Source organism: Phoenix dactylifera, unplaced genomic scaffold (assembly GCF_009389715.1).
Source record: "Phoenix dactylifera cultivar Barhee BC4 unplaced genomic scaffold, palm_55x_up_171113_PBpolish2nd_filt_p 000472F, whole genome shotgun sequence".
Taxonomy (NCBI): Eukaryota; Viridiplantae; Streptophyta; class Magnoliopsida; order Arecales; family Arecaceae; genus Phoenix; species Phoenix dactylifera.
In genome coordinates, this window is record NW_024067894.1 from 368,163 (window position 1) to 390,776 (window position 22,614).

Below are 22,614 nucleotides of genomic sequence, written 5' to 3' on the forward strand. Positions count from 1 at the left end.
CGTTGTACTATCTGGTCATTATCACATCCGCGATTAGCTATTCAAAGTCTTCCTAAAATTCCATGTCCAAGCCAATCCAAGCATCCAAAACAACTTCATCCCAAGTTCATACATAGCTATGAGTCCCACTCCCGTGTTCCCCTTCCTTATCCGAACCCCGTAAGGATTCCAAACAACTAAAGCATTATTTCCCAGCCGAGATCAACTTCTAAGCTCAATCACATTTTTTTTTCCGTGTCCTCTTCCCGTTCCCTCCCGAGCTTCACGGCATCCATGACAGAGCCGTGTCTCCTCCACGTCATTCCCTTCCGCATCCAACAACAATCTATCTCAAGCTTCCCAGATGTTCGCATGTGAGGTCCCAGATTCATCTAACACCTAAGATTCCGAAGCACCCATGGATCATTCCCTATTTTCCAGCCATGTCGAGCATCACGGAAGAAGCTCACGCGACCATAATCCACTCCGTCCGCAAATCCCTCCCTAGTTTCCACATTCATCCTCTTCTCCCTCCACATACCCATCAGCTTCATCTCCCAGCCTTGCATCCTTATCCCTTCTTCGGAACAAATCCCAGCATCAGCTCTGCATTCATCCTTATCCTTCCCAACCGAATCAAGCAAGTCCCAGCCGCATCCCAGCCGGACGTACATCCCGTTTGTAATCCCACTTATCCCAAAACCATGTCACCTACTTCCCCGATTGTCACGCCCCAAACCCGGATCCGTGACACGGCCGTGCTATTGCCGACTACCGCCCACAATAGCACGCAGCCTCATACCTGGGTAACAGGGTAGTCAAACCAACCAAATCTTTTCATATGAAAGCATTCTTAGTACAACATGCTGGTCAGTACCCAAATACAGAGCTTCTATGTAGTTTATGTACACAAAAGTATACTTGCTTTACCCCAAAAGAAAGAAGCCCTGATACCAAATTAACGTGTCTCTGGCAGCTATCAGTGGTGAGGATCTGAAAGAAAAAAAGTAAATGAACGGATATGAGCTACACGGCTCAGTAAGTAATTATACATAATCTTACCGGATCGAACATAATGGTAACCATGTTTATGCAGGGTTTGAGAAGCTGACATGCGTATTATCTCACAATTTATCATGGCAAAATATGTATGCTTCGAAAACAAAGCAGTATTTTCAGTCAAACAGAATTTTCATAAAACATAAGAATTCATGCGATTAGCATCATTTAAAGGAGATAGCAGTTATAGCAAAATACAACATTTCATAAGGATATATTCAAAAACCCGTTGTAAAACAATGTATGCTTTGGCCAGGCACGTTCATAAATGTCACAGCCCGCCTGCGCAGGGCACGTGACTATCGGGCCCACATGAGGGGGAAACACGGGTCTCCCCTGCCAGATGTTGGCCGGTTCCGGAGCTTCACGCAAGCGTCCTTCACCCCTCACCGATTTTGCTTCTCCCCAAAATGCATCTGCAGGATTTGGAAACACCCGCCTCATATACCCAGGCTCTGAAATGAGCCTCATGATCATGCTTCAAATATCATTTTCATAAAGTATGCATATGAAACCGTGCCCCCGGCATGCCGTGGTCCATTCTCTCGGATGCTACTGTGAAGTCCATTCGGCCACTGGCGGGGCCAGCTAGTCATTCTCGGCCACTAGCAAGGCCAGCGAAGTTATTCTCGGCCAGTAGCAAGGCCAGTTCAGTTGCATTCGATCAGTAGCATCTTTGAGCCCATTATAGTGCCTCTTGGCTAGCTAAGACTGTATAAACTTACATGCATGATTAAAATATCAGCATAATCATGTTGCATACATAGACATAGCTTCTGAGATCAGGCAAGTTACTTATGTATTGTAACATATCATGCATGAAACATATATACTTAAAAAAAATGCTGAGAAAACATTAATAACATGACATGATCCATAACAGGATTAGAACAGGTTACTTACTTTCTTCACAAATCATGTATACAATTCAAATTGTATGAAAAATACTGGTTCATCTTATAAAACGTAATACAAGATCTACGATAAGATTAAGACAGATTACTTACATCAATTCGCTTTCCAAATTGCTCAAGTCCAGGTGACAAATCCTTAATCACCTAAAACAACATCATAGGGTTTACATTATTCTCCATTTATTTATTATAAAATCTCTTAGTTCATCATACTATGAACTTACTTGCTTGGATCCCATCCAAGGATTTAGCCCAAGTCCAATTTGAAGCCTTTGGGGTTCGATTTAAAACCAGATTGGGTCCACATGGGTTGATTGGGTTTTTAATTAAAGGATGGGGCCTCGTTTATAATTGGGTCCAACCTTTTCTAGCCAATTGGGTCCTCTGATTTGGTCAATGTGGCTCATTTGGGCCTGAGTCAGGGTTAGCCCAAGATCAATTCGATCTTCTGTCAGTTGAATTGGGCTTGAATTGGGCCTGATTCACAATCAATTAGGTCTGCTGAGACCAACTCAGCTTAATTGGGTTCGGACCCATTTCTATTTAACTTAAATTAGCTCGGATTTTACCCAATTTATAGTTTGGGCTCGTCCAGACTTAGCCCAATCTGATTGAGCTCAGATTTAGACTTAGCCCAGTCTAATTGGGCTTGGGTTAGTCAAATTTGGCTAAACCCATTTCATTCATTTTTTTTTCTTTTCTTTTTTTTTCTTTTCTTCTCTTTTCCTTCTTTTTCTTTTTCTTTTTCTTTCCCTTTTTCTTTCCTTTTCTTCTCTTCTCCTTTTTCTTTTCTTCTCCTTCCCGAAGCTTCCTCTCCTCCCTTCTTCTTTCATCCCGATCTCTCCTTCCTCTTCTCCTCTACTCTCCGGCGAAGAGAGGACGACGGTCTCCTCCTCTCTCGGTCACTCCCTCTTCTTTTCTCTCTCCCTCTCTTTTCCTCTCCTTCTCTCTCTCTCCTTGGTTCCGACTGGAAGCCCTAGCCATTTCGGCCGGTCCTCCGGCCTTCTTCTTCTCCTCCGGCCGGATCTACGACCTCTTCCTCCTCTCTCTTTCTTTCTTTCTTTCTTTGTTGTCTCCGTTGAAACCCTAATCCCCTTTCTTTCCCTTTTTGCCGGCCACCGGGGTGGAACTTCCTCGGCCCTTCGGCCGAGTCGGGGTTCCCACCTCGGGCAGTAGCGGTGGAAGGCCAGCCCTTCCTCCTCTTCGAAGTGATGCCGGAGAGGGGAAAGGGGCTCGAAGACGGGTCGGGGTCCGGGCTATACCCGAGAGCCTCCTCCCGTTTCGTCCACGATGAGTATGGCCGGAGAGGATGAAGCTTCAAGGTCCGGTGAGTTCATTTTTATTATTATTATTATTATTATTATTTTTCTTTTCTTTTCTTTTCCTTGGTCCTTCCTTCCGACACCACCACCTCTTGCCGGAGAAGAGGTGGTGGTCCGGCCGGGGCTGGCGGCCCTGTGGCCGCCTTTGTTGCCGTTCCGGCCAGATCCGGCGGCCCGGGTTGCCCCCCGATCCCCAGGGTACCCGCGGCCGAGGCCGCGGTGTCTGGTTCGTCCGCGGGCCGAGCCCGGTTGGGTTCGGCCCGGGTGGTCGTCGAGTACGCGGCCTGTGAGTCCGGCCCGACCCGGGGCTTGTGGGTTTTTCTCCCTCTCCTGTGCCGGCCTCCTCCCCTCTGTTTCACTGTTGACACAGAGGGGGAGAGCACCCCACAGAGGGGTTTCTTTACTTCTGTTAAACCCTAACCCTAAAAACTCCTTACCTTGGCCGGTTGCAGTCGGGCAGTACCTCCCCCTGGTAGTCCCTCCTTCCTCCTGGAGCTTCAGGGCTCCTTCGCCTTCGGCTCCAGGGCTTCGGCTCTCTCTCTCGTTCAGTGTTCTAGGGGGTCTGTGACTTGGGGTTGCCGGCAGAGGCTTAAATAATTTGTTTAAGGGATGAGACCCCCTCTGAGAGGTCCCATCCTCTCCTTCCTTCCTTGCTTCGAGACTGTCAGCCGCTCCCCCCGGTCTCAGGCGTGCCGGAATCGGCTGCCAGTAGGGGGGTTGAGGTGGCGGCTCCAGGTTTTGCATGGCTGGGGGGGCCCCTCGGTGAGGTCCCATCCCCCCTGCCCTCTTAGCTCTGGGAGCTTCCAGCTGCCCCCCCTGCTCTGCCGTTGCGTCTGGCCTTGCCACGTGGGGCATGAGGTGACCCTCCCCTGTCGGCCAATTGTGGCCTTATCCTTTCTCTTCCCAGCATGAGGTGGCAACCTCTTCCCGGTTGCCACTCTGATAGTACTGCCCACAGTAAAAATTTGGGCCCAAACCCCTAACTGGGCCTATTTCTTATGTTAGGGTTTCCCAGTGCCCTAGGGCGCAACGGAAGATACGGGATTATAAAATTTTCTTATAAAACCCATTATATGAAACCCTAATAAGCCAAGATCGCCTTAATAGTATAACCAAATAATGTAGAAAATATAATCTTGGTATAGAAGAATACCTATCACGCTATATCCAATATATCTGAAGATGTCCTAAGGTGCCCAAATGTTCACCCTCCGATGTTGATCCACACAGGAATGGGTTCAAGACTCTAGCTCCACCAAAACTTGATTCTAATTGTTCAATCCTTCCAAAGGATTTAATTGGCTGATTTTCCTTCACTTCTTCCTTTCTACCTCTAAAACATTCACTAGCCTTTTTGTCCTAAAGAAGACCCTCTTGTCTTGGGTTAGGACAAAAGAGAGAGACTTGTAAGAAAGAAGGGATAAGGGAGAGAGAAGGAAAGGCTTTTTCTTGGATGATCTTTAGAACCCCAAGGCACCTCCTTATTTATAAGAGATGGAGGGATGCATCATAAAGGGATGCATCCCATCCACACACCTCATCATGATGAGGCATGTGCCAAGAGATGCATCCCATCATGATGGGGTGCTAAGGAGAAGGGTGTATCAACTTCTTTCTCACATCTCCCTCTTAAATCCTGATGATCCAAGGGCCCAAATGCAGTGAACCAAAGCCAATGGTCCAGATCTAGGTGCCATCTAATGGTCCAGATCAAGACATCATCATCCAGGGTGCCATCCAATGGTCCAGAAGTAAGATGCCATCACCGATGGTCCAGATTCAGGCGCTGAGCAACGGTCCAGATCTTTCATCCAGAGAGCCATCCAGTGGTCCAGATTCAGGCGCTGAGCAACGGTCCAGATCTTTCATCCAGAGAGCCATCCAGTGGTCCAGATTCAGGCGCTGAGCAACAGTCCAGATCTTTCATCCAGAGAGCCATCCAGTGGTCCAGATTCAGGCGCTAACTAGTGGACCAGATCCTTCATCCAGAAAGCCATCCAATGGTCCAGATGAAGGTGCCAACCAGTGGACCAGATCCTTCATCCAGGAAGCGATCCAATGGTCCAGAAGTGAAGGCCCTATCAAACCCAATCCAATTGGGTTTAACCAACTTAAAGAAAACATTAAACCTAATCAAATCAGGTCTAATTAAAGCCAAATGGGTTTCAACTCTTGGCTAACCCATATTAGGTCATGATCTAATCATATTAGATCAACCAAATCTAAGAATCATATTCGAATTTAATTTGAATCAGGAGCTAGGGTTTGCAACACGTGCTAGCATGTTCATCTTGCAAACATGATCTAATTCAATTAGACCCTTGATCAATTCCCTTGTGTGTGACCCATTGGGTTCCTTATCTTAGCCAGCAGTAGGTGCAGGTGCAAGTTGACCTAACCTGATTAGAATACCTCTAATCCAATTTAGGTTCAATTTAGTGCTAAACCTGACTTAGCAATCAGAACCTTTCTGATGCTTTGATCTAATCAAACTCTTTGATCCGATCAACCCACAAGACATGATTGACGTCTAGCAACGTATCATGTCTACCCGAAAGATGAGGAATGTATTGGACAAATCCAAACATACCCTTCAGTGGAAAGTTACTGTGCAATTCAATCCCTCAGTCATACTACATCCTGAATAAGTGCTCGAGTATGGATCAATATCAAACTCAATCACTTATTCATGTCTCTCTCAATTTTTTATATGATAATTCAAACAATAAAACATTAGAAACTCTTTCTAATATTCATTTTGCTTTGATCAAAGGCTTCGTGAATCATCATAAGATTAGAGTAAGTAGGATGTTACCTTCTCTTACTAGAAGTAACTGATTCCTTGTTGACCTACTCACAACCTTCGTACAAAATCCACCATATCCAGAATATCCCGTACACAACGCAATGTCGTGAATGAGGGTAAACCAAAACATAGCTTCAAGTGCACAAGGTACCATGGTGATCTCAGGTCTAAGGATCACTTGCACAACTCCCACTATGAGAACCATCTTTTGATAATTAAGTAAGAATCCATAAGATGTTCTCATGGCTGGTCATTTTAGTGAACTCATTCCTCTAATGAGCACCCACATCTTTGTATTAGTGTCTCACACAAGTGATTGTGAGATTAATCACCCTCTACATTGAGCATACATAAGATGTGCCAGTCTTTCCGGTAATATTGATCCCCGACTCAATATACCAATTTGACTGGGAATATTCTAAATTAGGATTTTAGGATTTTAGGTCTCACTGGTATGATCTCATCATAACCCTTAAAACCAATGTCCTAATTTATGGAGTTCATCATCCAATAATAAAATAGATAAGCAGCAAATGATGAAACACAATGCCTTTATTGATATATATCGAGTGTCAAAGTACATGATTTGGAGGATTACAAAGAAAAACCCATCAAATGATTGGCTTATAGGGCATCTACTCTTTCAATCTCCCACTTGGACTAAAGCCAATCGCCCTTATATTTTAACCCCATACAATCGAGGTGACGATTGAATTGCTGCTGTGGTAGAGCTTTAGTAAATGGGTCTGCTATATTGTTCTTTGTGTCTACTCGTTCAATCTTGACGTCTTGTCTTTCGATTATCTCTCGAACAAGGTGGAAGCATCTCAAAATGTGCTTGGATCTATGATGAGACCTTGGTTCCTTAGCCTGTGCAACTGCTCCAGTGTTATCGCAATAAACTGGGACTGGTCCGGCAATCTCAGGAACTACACCCAGCTCTGTGATGAACTTCTTCATCCAGACTGCTTCCTTAGCAGCTTCACTAACAGCTATGTATTCTGCCTCAGTAGTTGAGTCAGCTACAGTTTGCTGTTTGGAACTTTTTCAACTCACAGCTCCACCATTCAAAGTGAAAATATATCCAGAGATTGACTTGCTATCATCTGGATCAGATTGAAAGCTAGAATCTGAATAGCCTTCTAGTTTCAATTCTGATCCTCCATAAATCAGAAAAACATCTCTAGTCCTTCTCAAGTATTTGAGAATGCTTTTCACAATTTTCCAATGATCCTCCCCGGGATCTGCCTGAAATCTACTTACCATACCTAAGGCATAAACTACATCAGGCCTGGTACATAACATAGCATACATGATCGACCTCACTGCTGAAGCATAGGGAATAGAACTCATTCTATTCCTCTCTTCAGATGTCTTAGGAGACATCTTCCTAGAGAGTTGTATGCCATGTTCTATGGGTAAGAAACCTTTCTTACTTCCATCCATGCTGAACCTCTTCAGCACATTATCTATGTACCTAGACTGGGACAAACCTAGCATCCTTTTAGATCTATCTCTATAGATCCTTATACCAAGTATATAGGATGCTTCACCCAAGTCTTTCATGGAAAATTTCTTTGATAGCCAAGTCTTGACCGATTGCATCATTGGAACATCATTTCTAATGACCAATATATCGTCCACATATAATATCAAGAAGACAATAGCACTCCCACTAGTCTTCTTGTACACACAAGGTTCATCTATATTTTTAATGAAGCCAAACTCTTTGACTATCATGTCAAAATGGATGTTCCAACTTCTAGATGCCTGCTTTAATCCATAAATGGATTTCTTAAGCCTACATACTTGATTTGCTCTCCCTCTTGAGACAAATCCCTCTGGCTGTGTCATATAGACCTCTTCCTCAAGGTGACCATTAAGGAAGGCGGTTTTGACATCCATCCGCCAGATCTCATAATCATAGTATGCAGCTATAGCAAGCATAATCCGAATAGATTTGAGCATAGCTACTGGCGAAAAAGTTTCATCATAATCAATGCCTTGTTTTTGCCTGAAACCTTTTGCCACTAGCCTGGCCTTGTAGGTTTCTACTTGGCCATCAGCTCCTATCTTCTTCTTGTATACCCATTTGCACCCTATTGGAATCACTCCCTCAGGTGCATCAACCAAAGTCCACACTTGGTTTGTATACATAGAATCTATTTCGGATTTCATGGCGTCCAACCATTTGTCAGAGTCCCTACTCTTGACAGCTTCCGAATAGGTCAGAGGGTCATCGTTATCAACGATGTGGGCTTCATCAATCTCAATAATAAATCCATACCTCTCAGGTGCATTTCGCACTCTTTCTGACCTTCGAAAAGGAGTAGTGTGTAGTGGCTGTACCTCTTCCATGGGTACATCTGGTTGAGGATTATTATGTGTCTCACCTTGTAGGTCTTGAATTTCATTAAGTTCAATTCTTCTATCCTTGCCCTTTTCTAAAAAAAAACTCTTTTTCCAAGAAAGTGGCATGCCTAGCAACAAATACCTTTTGTTCGGTAGGATTATAGAAGATATATCCTAAACTATCTTTAGGATAACCTACAAATATACATTTGTCCGATCTAGCACTTAGCTTATGTCCAAAATTTCTTTTGACATAAGCATGACAACCCCATATCTTAAGATACTTAAGATTAGGTTTCTTTCCTTTCCATATCTCATATGGAGTGCTAGATACAGACTTAGATGGTACTCTATTTAATACTAATGCAGCAGTTTCTAGGGCATGTCCCCAGAAGGAAATTGGAAGATTTGTGAAGCACATCATGGACCGTACCATATCTAATAAGGTACGATTCCTTCTTTCAGCTACACCATTTAATTGTGGCGTATATGGAGGTGTCCATTCAGAGAGTATACCCTTTAATTTAAGATAGTCTAAAAATTCACTAGAAAGGTATTCTCCTCCTCGATCAGATCGAAGGATTTTAGTACACTTTCCAGTTTGTTTTTCGACCATACTTTGATACTCTTTAAATTTATCAAAGGCTTCGGATTTATGTTTCATTAGATACACAAAACCGAACCTTGATAAGTCATCAGTAAATGTGATGAAGTAAGAGTATCCATCTCTAGCTTGAGTTGACATAGGACCGCACACATCAGTGTGTACGAGTTCTAACAACTCACTTGCCCTTTCTCCATGTCCCGAGAATGGAGACTTGGTCATTTTACCCATAAGACAAGATTCACAAGTTTCTAATGATTCAAAATCATAAGGGTCAAAGAATTTATCTTTATACAACTTATGTAACCTTGTCTCACTAATATGACCTAATCGGTAATGCCAGAGGAGGGTATTATTAATATTTTCTCTTTTTCTTTTATTATCTTTGCCAATATGAAACATAACATTATTAAGACATAATACTAAAAGACCATTTTCCATAGTGCCATGACAATAATACTCATTAGATAAAGAAATAGAGCAACCATTGCTCTTTCCATTTATTTCGAATCCTTTCTTAAGCAACAAAGGAATTGAAATTACATTTCTAATGATTTTTGGCATAAAATAACAGTCTTCTAGCTTCAAGAACTTTCCGGAGGGTAGCTCCAGTATGTAGGTGCCAACAGCTTCAGCCTGGATGGATTCTCCTCCAGCGCCATATAGCTCGAAGTCACCTTTCTTCAGTCTTCTAATTTTCTGCAGTCCATGCAAAGATTTGCATATGTGAGAACCACAACCGGTATCCAATACCCATGCATTAGAATCAGAAGAACTTAATGTCATATTGGCATGTAATAAAAACATACCTTTTGATGCAACACTTGCATCAGGCTTCACACTTGCAAGAAAGCTCTTGCAGTTCCTTTTCCAATGCCCCGTCTTGCCACAGTGGAAACAGGTACCGGGTCCAGAGATTTTCTTTCCCTTCTTCTTTTTGATGCGACTCTTAGGGTTTAGTTTTTTCTTTGAACCCTTGTTGCCCGACTTCTTCTTTGAGCTCTCACCAACAAGAAGGATCGGACCCTTGTCCTTCTTGATGTGAGACTCTGTTGTTTTCAGCATATTTAGAAGCTCAGGCAGGAAGGAATTCAGTTTGTTTATGTGATAATTCACGACAAACTGCGAGAATGAGTCGGGTAGTGATTGCAGGATCAAATCCTGACTGAACTCACTGTCCATAGCAAAACCAAGTTGACTTAATCGAGTGATTAAGTCTATAACCTTTAAACAGTGGTCTTGCACAGATGATCCCTCGATCATTCTAGCACGGAACAACTATTTAGATATCTCATATCTAGCAGTTCTGCTCTGCTCACCATATAACTCCTTTAAGTTAAGGAGTATGGAGTGAGTATCCATGCTATCATGCTGCCTCTGCAATTCATTATTCATAGAAGCAAGCATGATACATTTGACAGTCAAACTATCATTTTTCCACATACGATATGTGGCCAATTCCTCCTCAGTTGCATCTTCCCCTGCTGACCCTAGGTCAGGGGTTTCAAGAATGTAGGAAAGTTTTTCTTGTGTGAGAACAATCTTTAAATTTCTCAACCAATCCACATAGTTGGGACCAGTCAATTTGTTTGTATCTAAGATACCTCTAAGTGAGAGTGAAGATGCCATTTTTGCAGAATTAATCTATAATTACAAAGAACACTAATATAAGCAGACCAATCATGATGACATGTATTCAATCAGACAAGGACTTTTATCTAATTGTTACTCCCACTATTTTTGTCGAATATCGTAACCCTCAAGTATGATGAACGAGAAAATACTAATTTTCTTAGTGGGGTTGAGATCCAAATTCCTTATAAAAGACCTTGTGGGAATCACAACAAGCCCTTATAAGTTCAAAGGTAGGAAACTCTTTCCAATTGCATCCCATACAATTCCCAACTTTATTCTGTCCTCTAGCACACATATAGTCTTGTGGAAATCACAACAAACTATTGTGTCTAGTTAAGTCAAACCCTTCATTTTTATACAGTCATATTTGAATAATGCTGCCCTTGTGGGAATCACAACAAGGCAACATATTAAAATATGCCATATGCATCATATGCACCAAGATATTACAATATCAATCCCTAATACTAGCCTTGTGGGAATCACAACAAGCTAGCGTAGATATTGACATAATAATATCTAAGCATGAAGGAAGGACCTTTATAGTGTTATATCAGCAATTAGCTTTTCCATGGAGGTCAATCAAATAGTTGGCCAGGTAAGCAGATGGGAGGCTCTCCTTACTTAGTAAGGTCCTAATTAAATAACCACCTGTAGCCTCTTTCCTAGACACCAACTTAGTCAATTGATTCAGAATGGCTCAGCTTAAAGCAATTAACACTACGACTTAATTATGAATTTAGTGAGGGCTTTCAAATAGTAGTATCTTACTAACATTAAGCTCAACCATAAAGGACACTCAAATAATTGGCCAGGAAAGCAGGTGGGAGGCACCCCTCACTCAGAGAGTGAGGTCCTAATTAAGTAACCACCTGTGGCTTCCTTCCTAGACACCAACTGAGTCGATTGTTCCAGAATGGGTCAGCCCAAAGTTTTCATACTACTATATTGGTCTCATTGCACATTCTATAATTTAGTACTAGCAATTATATTGTGCTACAACATGAATATAACACTATCTCATAGCATAAACTAATCATGCATACAAACAACCTAGCTATCTCATAGCATCAAGATAAAAGCATGTATTATCATTTGGTTAAACTGATTAAGGGTGGCTCTGATACCACTGTTAGGGTTTCCCAGTGCCCTAAGGCGCAGCGGAAGATACGGGATTATAAAATTTTCTTATAAAACCCATTATATGAAACCCTAATAAGCCAAGATCGCCTTAATAGTATAACCAAATAATGTAGAAAATATAATCTTGGTATAGAAGAATACCTATCACGCTATATCCAATATATCTGAAGATGTCCTAAGGTGCCCAAATGTTCACCCTCCGATGTTGATCCACACAGGAATGGGTTCAAGACTCTAGCTCCACCAAAACTTGATTCTAATTGTTCAATCCTTCCAAAGGATTTAATTGGCTGATTTTCCTTCACTTCTTTCTTTCTACCTCTAAAACATTCACTAGCCATTTTGTCCTAAAGAAGACCCTCTTGTCTTGGGTTAGGACAAAAGAGAGAGACTTGTAAGAAAGAAGGGATAAGGAAGAGAGAAGGAAAGGCTTTTTCTTGGATGATCTTTAGAACCCCAAGGCACCTCCTTATTTATAAGAGATGGAGGGATGCATCATAAAGGGATGCATCCCATCCACACACCTCATCATGATGAGGCATGTGCCAAGAGATGCATCCCATCATGATGGGGTGCTAAGGAGAAGGGTGTATCAACTTCTTTCTCACATCTCCCTCTTAAATCCTGATGATCCAAGGGCCCAAATGCAGTGAACCAAAGCCAATGGTCCAGATCTAGGTGCCATCTAATGGTCCAGATCAAGACATCATCATCCAGGGTGCCATCCAATGGTCCAGAAGTAAGATGCCATCACCGATGGTCCAGATTCAGGCGCTGAGCAACGGTCCAGATCTTTCATCCAGAGAGCCATCCAGTGGTCCAGATTCAGGCGCTGAGCAACGGTCCAGATCTTTCATCCAGAGAGCCATCCAGTGGTCCAGATTCAGGCGCTGAGCAACGGTCCAGATCTTTCATCCAGAGAGCCATCCAGTGGTCCAGATTCAGGCGCTAACTAGTGGACCAGATCCTTCATCCAGAAAGCCATCCAATGGTCCAGATGAAGGCGCCAACCAGTGGACCAGATCCTTCATCTAGGAAGCGATCCAATGGTCCAGAAGTGAAGGCCCTATCAAACCCAATCCAATTGGGTTTAACCAACTTAAAGAAAACATTAAACCTAATCAAATCAGGTCTAATTAAAGCCAAATGGGTTTCAACTCTTGGCTAACCCATATTAGGTCATGATCTAATCATATTAGATCAACCAAATCTAAGAATCATATTCGAATTTAATTTGAATCAGGAGCTAGGGTTTGCAACACGTGCTAGCATGTTCATCTTGCAAACATGATCTAATCCAATTAGACCCTTGATCAATTCCCTTGTGTGTGACCCATTGGGTTCCTTATCTTAGCCAGCAGTAGGTGCAGGTGCAAGTTGACCTAACCTGATTAGAATACCTCTAATCCAATTTAGGTTCAATTTAGTACTAAACCTGACTTAGCAATCAGAACCTTTCTGATGCTTTGATCTAATCAAACTCTTTGATCCGATCAACCCACAAGACATGATTGACGTCTAGCAACGTATCATGTCTACCCGGAAGATGAGGAATGTATTGGACAAATCCAAACATACCCTTCAGTGGAAAGTTACTGTGCAATTCAATTCCTCAGTCATACTACATCCTGAATAAGTGCTCGAGTATGGATCAATATCAAACTCAATCACTTATTCATGTCTCTCTCAATTTTTTATATGATAATTCAAACAATGAAACATTAGAAACTCTTTCTAATATTCATTTTGCTTTGATCAAAGGCTTCGTGAATCATCATAAGATTAGAGTAAGTAGGATGTTACCTTCTCTTACTAGAAGTGACTGATTCCTTGTTGACCTACTCACAACCTTCGTACAAAATCCACCATATCCAGAATATCCCGTACACAATGCAATGTCGTGAATGAGGGTAAACCAAAACATAGCTTCAAGTGCACAAGGTACCATGGTGATCTCAGGTCTAAGGATCACTTGCACAACTCCCACTATGAGAACCATCTTTTGATAATTAAGTAAGAATCCATAAGATGTTCTCATGGCTGGTCATTTCAGTGAACTCATTCCTCTAATGAGCACCCACATCTTTGTATTAGTGTCTCACACAAGTGATTGTGAGATCAATCACCCTCTACATTGAGCATACATAAGATGTGCCAGTCTTTCCGGTAATATTGATCCCCGACTCAATATACCAATTTGACTGGGAATATTCTAAATTAGGATTTTAGGATTTTAGGTCTCACTGGTATGATCTCATCATAACCCTTAAAACCAATGTCCTAATTTATGGGGTTCATCATCCAATAATAAAATAGATAAGCAGCAAATGATGAAACACAATGCCTTTATTGATATATATCGAGTGTCAAAGTACATGATTTGGAGGATTACAAAGAAAAACCCATCAAATGATTGGCTTATAGGGCATCTACTCTTTCATCTTATTGGGCCTAGTAGGTTGTGGGCCCGGACATTACATCCTACCCCCCTTAAAATAAATTTCATCCTCGAAATTAAACATACCTCAAGTGGACCGATGTAGCGAGGACTTATTTTGCCGTATTGCCCGAATCGGGCAACACTCCTCGAAAAGGACATTTTTAGGTAGACAAAGTTTCTCTCCAAAAATTTCAGTTCTCATAGCTTAACAAGAATCGCCTGGTATGGGGCCTTGAAGATGGGTCCCTTTCCTAAGATCGATGGTGAATTCGATTTCTCAACCGGGGGTAATTCCGGTAATTCATCAGGGTAAATGTCTGAGTATTCCCTATTTCTTATAGCTACCTAGCAGTCAAGAGTTTAGGATGAAACTGAAATAAATTGCTCTATTCGACTAAGGTATTATGACAATCTTAACATATTATGATACTCTTAACTACCCATTACCCCAAATTTTTATGGTTATAGTCTTGTTAAACCTAGAGCTCTGATACCACTAGATGTCACGCCCCGAACCCGGATCCGTGACACGGCCGTGCTATTGCCGACTACTGCCCACAATAGCATGCAGCCTCATACCTGGGTAACAGGGTAGTCAAACCAACCAAATCTTTTCATATGAAAGCATTCTTAGTACAACATGCTGGTCAGTACCCAAATACAGAGCTTCTATGTAGTTTATGTACACAAAAGTATACTTGCTTTACCCCAAAAGAAAGAAGCCCTGATACCAAATTAACGTGTCTCTGGCAGCTATCAGTGGTGAGGATCTGAAAGAAAAAAGTAAATGAACGGATATGAGCTACACGGCTCAGTAAGTAATCATACATAATCTTACCGGATCGAACATAATGGTAACCATGTTTATGTAGGGTTTGAGAAGCTGACATGTGTATTATCTCACAATTTATCATGGCAAAATATGTATGCTTCAAAAACAAAGCAGTATTTTCAGTCAAACAGAATTTTCATAAAACATAAGAATTCATGCGATTAGCATCATTTAAAGGAGATAGCGGTTATAGCAAAATACAACATTTCATAAGGATATATTCAAAAACCCGTTGTAAAACAATGTATGCTTTGGCCAGGCACGTTCATAAATGTCACGGCCCGCCTGCGCAGGGCACGTGACTATCGGGCCCACATGAGGGGGAAACACGGGGCTCCCCTGCCAGATGTTGGCCGGTTCCGGGGCTTCACGCAAGCGTCCTTCACCCCTCACCGATTTTGCTTCTCCCCAAAACGCATCTGCAGGATTTGGAAACACCCGCCTCATATACCCAGGCTTTGAAATGAGCCTCATGATCATGCTTCAAATATCATTTTCATAAAGTATGCATATGAAACCGTGCCCCCCGCATGCCGTGGTCCATTCTCTCGGATGCTACTGCGAAGTCCATTCGGCCACTGGCGGGGCCAGCTAGTCATTCTCGGCCACTAGCAAGACCAGCGAAGTTATTCTCGGTCAGTAGCAAGGCCAGCTCAGTTGCATTCGATCAGTAGCATCTTTGAGCCCATTATAGTGCCTCTTGGCTAGCTAAGACTGTATAAACTTACATGCATGATTAAAATATCAGCATAATCATGTTGCATACATAGCCATAGCTTCTGAGATCAGGCAAGTTACTTATGTATTGTAACATATCATGCATGAAACATATATACTTAAAAAAAATGCTGAGGAAATATTAATAACATGACATGATCCATAACAGGATTAGAACAGGTTACTTACTTTCTTCACAAATCATGTATACAATTCAAATTGTATGAAAAACACTGGTTCATCTTATAAAACGTAATACAAGATCTACGATAAGATTAAGACAGATTACTTATGATGAGAGCACAAAAGTGCGATCTACACATCACTTAAATTAGCATTATTGCTAACAAATAATGATAACAATGCTGCATTAATATTTTATTTTTGTGGGGTGCAGGTGATCGTAAATCAAGTTAAAATGCGTATCGGGTCCAAAAATATGCATCACCGTAGGTGACCAGCCAACCGCATGGGTCGACCCCAGTTGCACACTAGGAGGAGGTCAAGTTCAGCCGTCTACTTCGTCGCAGCTTCAGTCTTCTGCAAGCCGGCATCTATTCAATGTCTCCGCCTGCGTGGAAGAAATGAGCATTCTCTTCTTTCCCCCATTTCAAAGGCTTTTGGAGTTCATCCCAGCCATCACCCCCGCATCATCTGCCACGTCCGAAGATCCTGCATCCAGCTTCTCCCAGATCTAGGTCCCGTGCGTCCACGAAATCCCAGCATCCAACGCATCTCAGAGCCTCCAGCTATCATCCCGCGAGCATCTCCGCGTGTGATCAGCTCCCAGCGCCCTGTGATCATCTCGTCCGCTCATCCCGTTCATCTCACGAATTCGACTCTGCATCCCAGCCAGCTTCCGTGATCAGCTCCCTTCACGCGTCCGGAGATCTCGCGGCCAGCCGGGATGTATGCTTCGAACGACCACCCAACCTCCTGAGATCCCAAGCTTCTGTTATCAGCTCCCAGCGTCCGTGAAGCATCCTCCCACGCGTTCCAGCTCCAGCACATCATCCGAGTCCGATCCTCCTGCAATCCAGCATCCCGTGTCCGTGTGATCTTCCAACGCATCATCCGAATCCCAGCTCTCTCGAGATCCCAGCTTCTGTGATCAGCTCCCAGCGTCCGCGTGCAGCTCATCATCCCACGAAGATCCCGCATCCAAACTCATCCTGCGGCCAGCAGCCCATTCCGCGTCCGAGCCCCAATCTCGTCCGCGATCGGCCTTCTCGCATCCGGGATACTCAGCATCTCCACGTATCCCGTGGGAGGAGGGATCCATCTCAGCTGGTCTTCACCGCATGCGAGAAAGGGGGGGAAGGAGGCTAGTTATTTGGGCCATTCGGGAAGAAACAGGGGCGGCCACTCCCATTCGAAAAAGCAGAGAAGGGAAACAGAGCGCACTCTGTTTTCGAAAAAAGAAAAGAAAAAAAAAAAGAAAATGAAAGGGGGATTAATGTTTTCAATGAGTGGCTAAAGTCTTAGGGAGGGTGATGGAGGAACCTTTGATGTATTGCTCTTTGAAGTAAACTCTAAACTTTTGCTATCAATGGTTTATATTTATTGATATGTTCTTGATTCATGCATAGTTATTTCATAGATAGATCTTTAATGGATTATGATTATTGATATATGGATTGCTTTAGTATTTGATTCATCGTAGACGTAGAAAGCACGACAGATGCTTAGAAATTGAGTTCATATGTTCACGAAACATATACCATGATTAGATCTATCCTACATTTAATCTTTAATCAAGAACCATAGAGTTTATTCCTTGGATGCAATATCATCAAGGGGGATTCCAGATCCCTACCATCTTTATTTCATTGAATTTTGTTTATTATTCTTTGCATTTAATTTCTGAAAACCAAAACATCATTTTAATCCACAAATTTATTTAACTGAAAATTACATCTAAAAATTCGCTAATAATCTATAGATCGTTCTCTGAGGATTCGACCTCGGACTCCCGAGATTTTACTACTTGTGCGATTCTCCTGCACTTGGGAGAACAATTTTATTTTTGCACCAAGTTTTTGGTGCCGTTGCCGGAGAACGGCTGATTTATTAGTATAATTTTAGATTTAATTAGTACTTTAGTAGTTAGTCTTTTTCTTTCGAAAAACAAAACAAAAAAAAATATTTACTGCTGTTTTTTTATTCCCTGCACAGTCTGCATCAAACTCTGATATCAAAGAAATTAACCGTCTGATTGAACTCAAATTTGGTCGTCAGGTGCAGGACCTGTGTTTCTTTCATCTGAACGGTCTGATTGACATTCCGAAACTTTTAAGACCATTATATTAATACGAAACCTTGCTGCTTTCTGTTTTGAATTTTCTGCATTTAATTGTTTTAGAATCAGAATTTTATTGTTATCATATCTCATTAACCCTTGTTGCTAATTGAAAATTTTAAAAAAAAAACTTTAAGAAAAGATCAAGGGTGATTATTCAAAAATTAAAAAAAAGAGAAAAAACCTAAAATTTCAAATTTCAAATTTTAGAATTTAAATTTCAAACTTCGACTCATAAAATTTAAAAAAAAAATAAATAAATAATTTGCTTGATCACCTATTCAATGAAATTTAATGTCATGTCATAAAATATTTAAAAAAAAAATCTCTTGATTGTTGCATATAGTATAAGGCATCAGCATAAAATATTCTAAAGGGCTGAACCCATTTAAAAAGATAAGGTCGGGATTTCATCACTCGTCCTTAGCCCAAAAATCACCCCATTGCATAAATATCCTAAGCTTAACTAAAATCAACTAGACGTTGGCCCCTAAGGACATTCGAGCTCAATAGGACGAAGACCACCGAAAGTTGCACCAATTTCGCTCTGTGGCTTAGTTGATGTCTAGGCAAGCTTTGTCCCTATAAGGGAGACAGTTCATCTGTTCGAGGCAAGTGGGTTTTAAGTGGGACCTTTGCGAACGCACTGTGACTCCTTCACTTACCTGGGAGATTACCTGGTCAACTCGGTTCATTAGACCGGATTGGAGGCTTAGGTGCCCTCTTCAAACCAGTTAGGAGCTGTCTAGAAATTTAGGAAAAATATTAGAAATTGAGGTGTAATGTTTAGTTGTATGTTTGATTGTGAATAGATTTTGTTTTAGGGTGTAGTTTTAGGGTATCTTCAGTTAGTACTTACATTTATATTTATTTTTTTTAAAAAAAATATATAAAAAAAAATTAAATTTAAAAAATAAAAAATTAATTAAATTTTGTATGCTAGGTTGGAATAAGGACGACACCGGTCGATTAAGTCGTACAACTTTAGATCATCTCTTAGGACACATCCTTGAAAGTCCTTCGCAGTATCTCACACCTTGTGAGATGGCAAATTTTTCTGATGATGTAGGAAGTCACCATGGTCATGAAGGTAGACCCCCAGTTATGACACTTCGACAATACTTACATCCCACTAGGACTAGTCAACCTTCATGCATGATTATTCCTGAAAATGTAGGACACTTTGAAATCAAACCAGGAGTAATTCAATTGCTGCCCAAGTATCATGGGATGGAATCCGAGAACCCTTATCTTCACCTTAAGGATTTTGAGGAAATTAGCATCACATTTAGAGTGCCAAATGTATCGAAAGATGTCCTTAAATTGACCTTGTTTCCTTTTTCCTTAAAGGATAAAGCCAAAACATGGCTGAACTCCTTGAGACCTAGATCGCTAGGAACATGGCATGACATGCAAAGAGAATTCTTGAAAAAATTCTTTCCCGCACAAAGGACTAACTTTTTGAAAAGGCACATTAGTAATTTCCAACAAAAAGACCATGAAACATTTTATGAATGCTGGGAGAGATTTAAAGATTTGCTTCTCTCTTGTCCTCATCATGGGTTTGAAACATGGAGAACCATTAGTTTCTTTTACGAAGGATTGTCTCCACAGTTAAAACAATTTATAGAGACTATGTGCAATGGTCTATTTTTGAAAAAGCAACCCGATGAGGCATGGGACTATTTAGACTCTCTCGCAGAGACTGCACAATTATGGGATACAGGGGATAGAGTGAATAAACCTTTGCCTAAGCCTACTAGCATTCCACACGGGGGCCTTTACAACCTTAATACTCAGGATGATATTCAGGCTAAAATGGCAGCCCTTACTAGGAAGGTAGAGGAAATTGAACTTAGAAGGATTGAACTCGTCAAGACCGTAGAACATAACAGCGAGTGTTGTAGGATTTACGAGATGCCTGGCCATCTCATCACTGATTGCCCCACAATATCCGCATTCAAGGAAGTCTTGCACGATCAGGCCAATGTTATGAATACCTATCAAAAATCTTTCAATAATCCTTTTTCGGGTACTTACAACCCTGAATGGAAGAACCATCCAAATTTTAGGTGGAGGAATGACCAACCTCAGCAAGTATATAACCCAACTCCTCCACCTTCGCAACCTCATTATGCACACGCACCCCCTCAAAAATCCAGTCTCGAAGAAACTTTGCAATCTTTCATGCAAGGCCAAGCTAAAATCAATGATGAATTAAGAAATCAACTGACAACGCTGACCACTGCTTTAAGTGCTCAAGAGAAAGGTAAGCTACCAGCTCAACCACAACCTAACCCTCAAGTCTACGGCGGTAGCAATGCATCATCTTCAACTTCGCATAAAGAACAAGCAAAGAGTATAATAACTTTGCGAAGTGGAAAGGTTATTGACTGACCAGTCTCAGAACAAACACAAGTCATACCTGATTCTGACCCTTTAAAGCTAAAAGAAAAGGATACCGAAGAAACCGAAGCACCAACATCAACTGAAAAAATTAAATGTCCTTTTCCTGCACCATTTCCACAAAGATTAAAGCCTTTGCAAAAGCTTGAACCAAACTCTGAAATTCTTGAGCTTTTTAAGCAAGTAAAAATTAATGTACCTCTTCTTGATGCAATCAAACAAGTGCCTCCCTATGCAAAATTTTTAAAAGATTTGTGCACTGTCAAGCGTCGTTTAAATGTCAAGAAGAAGGCATTTCTGGCTGAAAATATGAGTGCAATTTTACAGCATAACATTCTTCCAAAATATAAGGATCCAGGTTGCCCAACTATCTCGTGCATCATTGGAAATTTTAGGATTGAGCGAGCATTGCTAGATTTAGGAGCGAGTGTGAACTTGTTGCCATATACGGTATATGAGGAACTCGGTTTGGGTGAGTTGAAGCCAACAACTGTGACCTTATAGTTAGCTGACAGATCAGTAAAGGTTTCTAGAGGGATTATCGAAGATGTGTTGGTCCAAGTAGACAAGTTCTATTTTTCTGTCGACTTTATCGTACTGGACACACATCCGGCTTCCAATTCACCATCTCAGATTCCGGTCATCTTAGGACGTCCATTCCTTGCAACTTCTAATGCATTGATCAATTGTAGGAATGGTGTCATGAAGCTTTCTTTTGGCAATATGACCTTGGAACTGAACATCTTTAGTATAGGTAAACAACCCAGTGATCATGAAGAAAGTAAAGAAGTTGAATGGGTTGAAACCATTGCGGAATAATATCTGTTAAAAGAAACATTACTGAATCGGCCGACAATGGTTTGATAGATTGGTGTTCTGAAGGTACTACTAATGATGTGGTCCCACCTGGTTTAGATAATTCGGATGTTATGATGGTCAATGGGTGGAGACCGCGAATAGAGGAATTTGAACAGTTGCCACCTCAAAAAGCAAAGATAGTACCATCCCATGAACAAACACCTAAGCTCGAGTTGAAACCTTTACCGAAGGAACTCAAGTATGCCTTTCTTGGATCCGATGACACATTTCCTATAATCATCTCATCTGATCTGGATCATGCCCAAGAAAGAAAATTACTTTGTGTTCTAAAGAATCATAAAGGAGCTTTAGGGTGGTCTATTGCCGACTTGAAGGGGATTAGTGTTAGAAAGCCCGCCCATGCCGCTGATATTTCAAAAAAATTCAGATGGCAGCGGAATCGGCATAAGCGGGATCGACGTTCATCGTATGAACGTTGTTTCATGAACCGTTCGTAGATAGGTAAGGATTAAAAACTTTTAAATACATTAGAAGATCAGATCTTCACCTTGTGCGGGTAGATGATCACCGCAAACTGAAGTTCGTGGTCTAGGATAAAGTTTCGCTTGAAGCCGTTCAAGTGCCCGGCCTCTACGGGTATCTGATAAGTGCTAAATAATGCATAAATTAATTTCTTATTCATAGCACTTATCATTATTTTAATTCATATATTTTGTAAATTCAACTAAAAGATGTGTTACCCTCATCATTGCATTTTAATAAATTAATTCAAGTTTGATTTAATTATTTATTAATTGAGTCTAATGTATGCAGGTTGAGTCAAGTTTATTAGGGATTATTCCTGGACCTAAACCACATGCACCCCGCAAATCAAGACCCTCTGATTCAGTCACTTAACTCTTTTTTCACATGATCCAATTCTCCTATTTTAATCCCTTCAATTATTTTTCTCTCAGATCTCAAAGCATATCATCATATTTGCACGAATCCCAAAGCTCCATCCACTCCTCCACTTTTCTCTACCAAACAACCCGCTCTCATCCCGCTCGGACGAAACAACTGATTCATTCAAATCCCCTGCTCCTAAATCATCTCATCTTCATCTTCCAAATCAAGCGGATCCCAAGCTCATTCCACGTCATTTTTCTTCCCCTGTTCTGGAATAAAGTAGCATGGCCCGTGGGATAAAATCAAAACCCACTTCTTCCGGCTTGATCCCATAGAATCTCCCAACGTTCACATTGCTCCCTTGCTTCAAGATCAATTCAAATCCTCCCCATTCTTAGC

At 41.5% G+C, this 22,614-nt stretch overlaps 1 pseudogene; it reads right to left on the reverse strand.

The window, feature by feature from the left end:
• Positions 1-19,569: 19,569 nt before the first annotated feature.
• LOC120106127 lies at positions 19,570-19,667 on the reverse strand (annotated as a pseudogene).
• Between the last annotated feature and the right edge of the window lie 2,947 nt (positions 19,668-22,614).